This window comes from Lactuca sativa, chromosome 7 (genome assembly GCF_002870075.4).
Source record: "Lactuca sativa cultivar Salinas chromosome 7, Lsat_Salinas_v11, whole genome shotgun sequence".
Lineage (NCBI taxonomy): Eukaryota > Viridiplantae > Streptophyta > Magnoliopsida > Asterales > Asteraceae > Lactuca > Lactuca sativa.
This window is the reverse complement of record NC_056629.2, coordinates 33,849,397-33,859,776: the sequence shown is the minus strand read 5'-3', so window position 1 is coordinate 33,859,776 and position 10,380 is coordinate 33,849,397.

The following is a 10,380-nucleotide window of genomic DNA, read 5'->3' as shown; positions in this document are numbered from 1 at the left end:
AACAAAATATGCTTAAAGTTAAAAATTATAAATACAAACATCAATAACATATATATTTGAGATTATTATAATCAATTATTAGTTACTATGATATAATTATATAAGGAAGATAGATAATTTTTGATTTACATGTTTACGTAATCATATAGAAAATACTTGAGGTTGTCTTTTTTTTTTTTGTGTTTGTCTTTTTTTGCTCTCAAGAAAATTTTCTTTTTTTTGCTCTCGAAAAAATTCAACCAATTGGAATGATTAACACATTGAAAAATAAAACTATTGCATGACATTCAAATGACATTGGCGTTTCTTGAATTTGTCCTATTTATGAATCAAATGAACATATGGCATTGTGGTTTTGATATGCAGATATCCTCATTTAATCAAATAAACAAATATTAATATTGAACATTTTTCATAGATACACATTAAATTTAATATTAAAAATATATCCATTTTTATGAAACACGTTTACATTATAAAAATGGAATTTAATAATGAAAAAACTGCATCAAATTCATAGTGTCACATGCATTTGGCCACATGGACTTAAAATTCAATAATGAAAAATTGCATCAAACACTCATACAACCATATTTGTATCAGATTACACCCCTATTCACAGGATTCCCTTCCGGCCATTTCACCCCATTCCTTTTCCAACCATTCAACCCATATTCACATGATTACATTCCAATCCTATATGATTCTATTCCAACCAAACCTAATAAGACAGAAAGATATATTGAATGGGACAACATTGATATATTAAACAAAACAACATTAAAATGAACACAAACATTAAAAGGAAGATCAATAACAGAAGCAATATGAAGAAAACTCAAACTATTCATGTTTTTCTATTAGTTTCAATCTTGTTTTTTGCTTTAGTTATTTATCATTTGTCATGAACACTAATAATAATAATAATAATAATAATAATAATAATAATAATAGTAATAATAATAATAATCATACATACTTATAAAGCTAGCATTTTTTCTTGAATCTCATGCATTTGAAACCCCCATTCTTTTTTCCTTTTACCATATTCATTTGAAACTCCCATGACTTTTCAATTTCTTTATAATAATAATTATAATTTGGTAATTAGGTTAAATAAATATCAAATCTAAAGTTTATTCATATATAAAGTAAATTTCAATATTAAAATAATATTTTTAATTCTACTTATAAAATTATGTTTTTTAACTTTTAACATATTATACATAATTTATTAGTTTTAATATATTGTTGAATGTAAACCATTATCATTTTAAAGGTATAATTTTTGAACAATTTGTATAAAATACTTAAATTATTAATTAAAATATAATATTATAGGCTCAACTTAAATATAAATTTTATTTAACTTAAACAACTCAAAGATTATTTTATAAATAGTTAAAAGTGATAAACTATAGTGTCTTTCTAATAATGATTGTAAGTTGGTTAATAAGGTTAAATAAATATCAAACCTAAAGTGTAATCATAAATAGACTAATTTTAATTTTAAAATAATATCTTTACTTCTATTTATAAAGTTATGTCTTTAAATTTTAACATATTATACTTAATTTATTAGATTTAAAATGTTGTTGCATGTAAACCGTTATCAGTTTAAAGCTACAATTTTTGAACAGTTTGGACAAAATACTTAAATTGTTAATTTAAATATAACATTACAGTGTTAACTTAAATATAAATTTCAGTTCCACAAAATAACCAAATAATATTCTGTAAATAGTTAAAAGTGACAAATTATAGTGATAAATGCAAAAACTAAATTGTAATATTAGTTTAACTAAAATATTTCCTAAATATATTTATATAATCGTTAAAAAATTTTCAAATAAGTAGCTTAAAATAACTTATAATAAATGTAGCTTAATAAATGTATATATTATCATATAATTCAAACGATTGAGATTATGAAGTTATAATATATATATATATATATATATATATATATATATATATATATATATATATATATATATATATTATCATATAATTCAAAATAATCAATATATTATAACAATTTCATATATACAAATTATTATATCAAATTTAACAACAACGTTATTGTTATATTTAAAAAATCATATATTTGTAAAGACTTCAACTATATATGTGTTTCTGCGCAACGCGCGGGCATTCGCCTAGTAATAATAATAATATGTTGCTTTATTGGACCACTTAGCACCTTAAAGATGAAAATTAAAGAAGAAACGGGTTAGCATTAGATTTAAAAGTGCTTTTTAGAGAAAATATTAGTATATAATGTAATCTTATGTATTAAAATTTACATTGTATGTTTCTTCCAGATGTTTGTGAGTGATGGAGCCCTAACTATAATTGCAAAAAATCAAACAAAATCATCAATGGGTTAGAAAAATATCCCAGTTTTGAGACATCAATGAATCAAAGAAGACCATCAAAGGCAGCAAAAAAATCATTCACAGCAACATATGACTTGCAGACATGAGTTCACATACTTGCGTTACAATGAAAATATTTATTACTAACAATGAAAAGGCAAATTCACACACCTGAGTGAGTCATTGTCTAGTTTAGCAAGAAAATATTGAAACAAACAATCAAAAATACTTGGATAAATAACCTCCAATATTTGGGACATGAATGATTACAATCACAAGACATTTGAAAAGTCAAATACTATTTCTAAGCTATATATATCCAATACGTGCATTTTTTTTCATATGCTAGTAACCAACCACAACACTGTTTCTAAGCATAAGGGAAAATCAAATATCATTTGAAAAGTACTTCAATAGCTTCTCAGAATTCAAATTATCAAGGTCATCAATGTTGGAGAATTTGAATTTCATCTCTGATCAATTGGACCTCACTTCATCACTTGTTAGACATCGATCTTTCACATGTCCAGTCAAGACTCAATCAAGAATCACTAATTCCCAAACATATCACCATTCGGTACAATGAAGAGGCATTTGTCTCAACAGAATCATTGATTCCGAAGTAGACTCATGGAAGAGGAATAGAATCAATGAAACCAATTTCACAGAAAGGCATTCAGAATCTTCAAATAGAATCTTCTTGAATAGAAATGAGCAAACAAACAACGACCTCCTATAGAATCTATGCAAAAAATACCATGATAGAACACATCAGCAAAAATACCTCTTGGAATTGGAATGTTGTGAGCATCAACGACTGGCGTGATGGGTGGTTGAGCAACGGCGACGACATGTTGAGAGAGGGAGAGATGCGATCAGATCGACGATGGGTTTGAACGGATACCTCTAATAATGGGAGGAATTAAATTTGGGTCATGTGGATTTACTAATTTGCCCTTAATAAAACACTGAAACAAACGTTATGGCTCAAGTGCAATTCATTAAACCATTTTTTTAACTAAAAAACCAAAATAAAACAAATTAATTCTTTTTTTTTCGAAACAGCTGGTATAAGGTAGTATTGAGCAGCGGTGTAGGATCAGATCCCAAAGATAGTAAGTTTTTCCTTTTGAAAGTCTGTTTCAAAAATTCTATATAAATTTCTATATGATATGAAACTGAGATAGTTACCTTTCAGAAAATTGTAATGATAAGCGAAATTTTTATGTTTTATTCTTCTGAAGGTGGGAGAAAAGATAAAACTAAAATAAACTGGATTTTTAATCCAAACATAAGATTTAAGTTTGAAACTCATTTTATTAATTAACTTCTTTTTGTTAACCCGAAAAATGGAATAGATCTACGAGAAATCTTATTTAGTTAGATATGGTAGATTTGCAAACACCGACCCGACCCTTACTCAATAGGGCAATTCAAAGAGGAGAACGAGGATAGCCGACTACCGCTTGTATGATTGAAAACTATCACTGCATACTACCCAATAATTGCAGGTCTGACTAACTCCTTCTCTCCAACAGTTGCTTCAATCAATGTGAAGTCTGACTATGAGGCCTCTTAGCCCGCAACTGACTACTTATTGAAATGAAAGATCGAACATTTAAGGCTAACTCTTTCTCGTCTTCAAGAAAGTATCAAAATGCAATTATATAAGCTATCACTTTTGCTATTCAATATCGGCTCATCGAAGGGAAAAATGAGAGTATCAAAATGTAGTTATATGAGCATCGACTTGATAATTTGCCTGTGACATCCCCATTTTCACGGCCAGAAAAGACCGATTTTGTTTATGCTTTGTTTTATAAAATCAAAGTAATCTTTTAAAGATAACGGTTGCGGAATTTGTTCCCAAAACAAGATATGATAATAACTTATCAAAACGTTTCTCAAAGAGACTGTATTTTCATTTAATAATAAAACCACGGGATGTCATGTTCCGATACAGACATATAAGCATAAACATAACTTACATTTAATTACACAATTGATTTATATCTCCTTTAAATCTCTCTGTGAAATATGTCTTCGTATTAATACCTGTGATACAAAGAAAACTGAGTGGGTCAGGCTTGGGAGCCTGGTGAGCATATAGGGTTTTCATCCCGCAATGTTATATCATATATTTATAAATATAGAACATTCAAACTTGCACAATTTCACCATATAAAGGAAACTCTTATCCCACCCCATCGATCCTCACAATGACACGATCTAAACTCTCGTATCTAAAATTTTCCTCTTTACCTGATCCCTACTCATGGATCTAAAACTATCCTCTTCACCGATCCATACTCACGGATCTAAAACTAACCTTTTTCACCTGATCCATACTCACGGATCTAAAACTAACCTCATGATCTGATCCATACTCCCGGATCAATAATTGTACCCGATCCATACTCCCGGAATAGGGACAATTAACTGTACCTTAATCTTGATATGATCCATACTCCCGGATCAATAACTATGCCCAATCCATACTCTCGGACTAGGGACAATTAACTTTGTCTTAATCCATACTCCCGGACTAATAACAAGTTTTTATCTCTTTACCTGATCCATACTCCCGGATCTAAAACTAACCTCTTGGTCTAATCCATACTCCGCTACTAACTAGATCAACAACAACAACATCGAGGCCTCTCATATGTTTATCACACATCAACTATCTACCCATGTTCTACCCAACATATCAGTAGATAAAAATATATATTTTTATACATAGATTAAAACCTGTATGGTGTTCTCATTCAATACCTATTCCACATAACAGATGAGGCACACCCACATAACACGTATTTCATAGAGAATAAATCAGATCTATGAGATAGAAGAAAGTGAATATACATTCACACACATAACAATAAAATTATACACATAACATGTATTTCGTGTAAAATACTTCATAATTATGCGTTAGAAGAAAGTAACCACACACTCACACGTATAATCCACAATATACTTAATACACTCAAACCATACTTGTATTATTATCGTGTTTATGAAAGGTAGTATACACTCACTTGATTAGAAGATGATCGGACAGCACTACGACTTGCAGAAATAGTATTCTTCGGTAGATCTGAAAGATCTCCACAAAAATCGAACTTCTCGCGGGCAGAGATTCGGCTCGGGAATCGCACTTCTCGGGATCTCGGGAGCGTAAAACTTCCTTCTTAACTTGGATATGAGATCCGGGGTATCGGGATGGCTTCGGGGGTTTACACGCAGAGCTTCGGCACAAAAACGAGGAGAAATGAGCAAATAAGCCCGGAATCCTCGCATCCTATTTATATTTATAGGAGGCTGAAGTCTCGCAGTACGCGGGGCGTACTGCCTTACGCGGGGCGTAAGCCTCCGAAATCGTCACTGCATGCATCATCCGAAGAACTCGAGTGCGAATGTCGACATACCTCGGTGTACGCGGGGCGTACTTCGGATGAGTCCGATGACTCGTCTTCGGATAATACCGGGATTTAATAATTAAATTTAATTATTAATTATTTAATAAACTTTGAAAATTCATATCTTCTTCATACGAACTCCGTTTTCGACGTTCTTTATATCCACGTGAAGGTGAGACTACGCTCTACAACTTTCGTTTAGACTCCGTCGGCTAATTTTAACTTTATTTTTATTATTTATTTTTAATAGGCCGGGACAGAAAAACTTCGTTATAAATTCATAACTTCTTTGTTTGACGTCCGTTCTCGCCTAACTTTACATCGCTTCGATACCAACAACGAGACCTTCGATCCTCGTTTAGATTGCTTCGGCTAAAAACCGCTCGATCTCAAATCGAGTATTTCAGGCTGCATACCGCTAAGTCGAAACTTCGAAAAATCATAACTTCCTCATACGAAGTCAGATTTGGGCGTTCTTTTTTTGCACGCTCATGGTTTAACGTATTATACGACTTTCATTTAGATTGCTAAGGCTAAATATCATTCTAACGTAAATTCACTTTTTACGTCGTGCTGTGTCGTGCCGGTTCTGTCGCGAAACTTCGACAGGTCATAATTTCTTTGTTATTACTCGGATTTCGGCGTTCTTTATATGTACGGAATCCTTGTAACATATACTACAACCTAGTTAAGATTATTCATTCTAAATAATCTTTCACCAAAAATTCACTTTTTGACGCCTATCGTCTCTAAATTGACTAGTCTTGATCTACGGGCGTTACAATTATCTCCCCTTAGGATGATTACGTCCCGGAATCATCAACGAAAATAGAACTTGTACAATGATTCCATACGCTATCTCTTCATCCTAGGTAATAACCTTAAATTCTATGTTTCCTCGAAAGTGTATTTAACTCTATGGCTTTCTTGACCGCAGACGATGCCCAATCTTGCATCTGCTTATCGTACTATGTTGTATTTTCAATCGTAACCCTCGAGTTACCAAATAAGTCGTTATTATGGACTCCTTCTTCTTCTCAGGATAAATACTTTCCTTTATCTATTGTAACAAACCGATGGGTCGTGCTCTATTGACCTCTCATCGCACGATGCGACGCTTAGACTCGGTCTTTAATAAAGTTAGATTCTAGAATGGAACATACCTTCCTTCATATTCTAATGGGATATAATCACATTTCAGCATGTAGCATTTCTGCCTACAAACTTCTTTTAACAACGAGCGCGACACTATCAATCGCATTAACTTCAACCTTCTGACTTAAGTCAGATGTTACATCTAACTTGGTCCTCTAGACCACGTAACATACTCCTCGTAGTCGAACTCAAATTTAAACATGACTACTAGGGTCTGAACAAGAACCATCTTACTAGTCATTATCGAAACAATGGTAATGACATACCAGAATAAAATGGAATCAATCACTAGCTTCTTGGTAACCTTGTGACTTTCCCTGATCCAAGTGCGAGTCCTGTGCTTCCAGTAGTATATGCATCTACTACCTTTCACACCTACTCATACTTGTCCCAAGTATTGTCCTGCAGTCGACCAAGTTACCATACAAGAAAATCAGACAATCATTTAACACATCAGTTAGCAAAACTAGGGTTTATATTATTTCTTGAAACGATTACACAAAGGTTCAAGTTCACCCTATACTACGCCTCTAGTAGGCTACACCATATGTTACTTTTCATATCGTTACTTTATAACTTGATCTTTGGATATAAAATCCTCATTCCTGATTCCTTACATTGCCATCTGCTTCATCAAGGATCATGTGGAATGCTTTCGGCTTTGGTGGTGCATTTGGCCTTATAGCCTCTTCTCTTATTGGTCAGTTTTGCTTGAAGTGCCCTTCTTCGCCACACTTAAAGCAGACTTCTCTTTTGGTTGGGCATTTGCTGGCGTAATGACCAGTCTTCCCGCATTTAAAGCAGGTCATTTCTTTAGAGCATTCCCCAATGTGCTTCCTTTTGCACTTGACACACCATTGTGCTCCTTCTTCGAGCTTCTTCGAATTAGACTTCGAAAATTTTCTCTTCTCATCGGACCTTGAAGATCCTTCCATCTTCAACTTTCTTCAAAGATATTGGGTCCAATTATTATTTTATTTTAGACGCGTATTTTATCATTATTTTATTATATCATTATAAGCACGTATATTGCATATAAATCACATGATACTCAAATAATTCTTCTTTATTACATAAAATAGGTTACAATTGTTGACCCTAACTATTACATCATCATAATAATGCTTAGCCAGAAACGCGGGCGTTACATATAGTTATGCTAGATCTTTATCACAATAAAAGGAACAAATTGAAAAACGTTTATTCAAAAACTGTAAGCCTAGCCTTGGTGAGTTTTCGAAAAGATCATATATCACAATACACATATATGCATACAAACAATGGATACAAACTTTCACCGTTCTACCAATAACATGTGTATTTGGAGTCACGACCTGTCAATGTTCGTCGTCGACATGAGTCCATAGGTTTGCAACCTGTCTTTGTTTTGCTGCCAACTCCTTACACATACATAATGAACTAATCATATAAACAACTTTCAATCATAGAATCTACCGGTCTATGCATACAAATCTGCTCTTCTAGCTCTTATATCCTATTCATACATGAATATATATATATATATATATATATATATATATATATATATATATATATATATATATATATATATATATATGGTGTAATACATAATATTATGAGATAACTCACCTGATCGGTCTTGAAACAGCCAAGTAGGTAGCTTTGCAGACAGCTTGACCAATGTATCAGCCTATAATATACTAGGCGAATGCCCGCGCGTTGCGTAGAAACACCTATATTGTTGAAGTCTTTACAAATATATGTTTTTTTTAAATATAACAATAAAGTTATTGTTAAATTTGATATAATAATTTGTATACTAAATTGATATAATATATAGATTATTTTGAACTATATGATAATATATAAATCTATTATAACTGTATAATCTCAATCGTTTGAATGACTTCTATCAGCGACTTACTCATGGATAAATTTAAATATAATATATGGTTTAATGTTATTTATGGTTGTTGTTATTAATAATTAATTTATAAAATTTATTTGCTTAATGTTTTAATTTCTATCATTATAACTTGGTAAAATATCAAACATTGTTTTTTTTTATTTTAAAGGTAACAATATAATTATTTATATAGATTTATTTTTAACTATTTTTATTGTAAATTATTTTAAACTACTTATTTGAAAATTTTCAAGATTATAAAAATATCTTTAGGAAATATTTTAGTTAAATTGATATTACAATTTAGTTTTTGCATTTATCACTACAATTTATCACTTTTAACTATTTACAAAATATTCTTTGTTTTTTTAAGTGGAACTGAAATTTATATTTAAGTTGACACTGTAATTTTATATTTAAATTAACAATTTAAGTATTTTGTCCAAACTGTTCAAAAGTTGTAGCTTTAAACTGATAATGGTTTACATGTAACAACATTTTAAATCTATTAAATTAAGTATAATATGTTAAAACTGATAAACATAAGTTTATAATTATAAGTAAAGATATTATTTTAAAATTGAAATTAGTTTATTTATGATTACACTTTAGGTTTGATATTTATTTAAACTTAATAACCAACTTATAATCATTATTAGAAAGACACTACAATTTATCATTTTTAACTATTTACAAAATATTTTTTGGGTTGTTTAAGTTAAACTAAAATTTATATTTAAGTTGACCCTATACTATTATATTTAAATTAATAATGTAAGTATATTATACAAATTGTTCCAAAATTATATCTTTAAAATGATAGTGATTTACATCCAACAATATACTAAAACTAATAAATTAACTATAATATGTTAAAAGTTAAAAAACATAACTTTATAAGTAGAAGTAAAAATATTATTTTAATATTGAAATTTAATTTATATATGATTACACTTTAGGTTTGATATTTATTTAACCTTATTAACTAACTTATATGTATTATTAGAAAAAATTGAAAAGTCAAGGAAGTTTCAAATGAATGTGGTGAAAGGAAAAATGCATATGAGTTTCAAATGAATGTGGTGAAAGGAAAAATGCATCCTTTATAAGTAGAAGTAAATATATTATTTTAATAAAAAAAACATAATTTTATAAGTAGAAGTAAAGATATTATTTTAATACTGAAATTTAGTTTATATATGATTACACTTTATGTTTGATATTTATTTAACCTAATTACCAAATTATAATTATTATTATTATTATTATAAAGAAATTGAAAAGTCATGGGAGTTTCAAATGAATGTGGTGAAAGGAAAAAGGAATGGGGGTTTCAAATGCATGAGATTCAAGAAAAAATGCTAGCTTTATAAGTATGTATGATTATACTTGTTATTAATTATTTGAGCATAACGACTAATATTTAGATCCTTCATTAATCCTAAATATACTTTCATGGCTATCAAATAAGGATCATCCAGTCAAGACAGTCGGGTGGCAGGACCATTTCAACATATAAATTTTCTGAAATCCAACA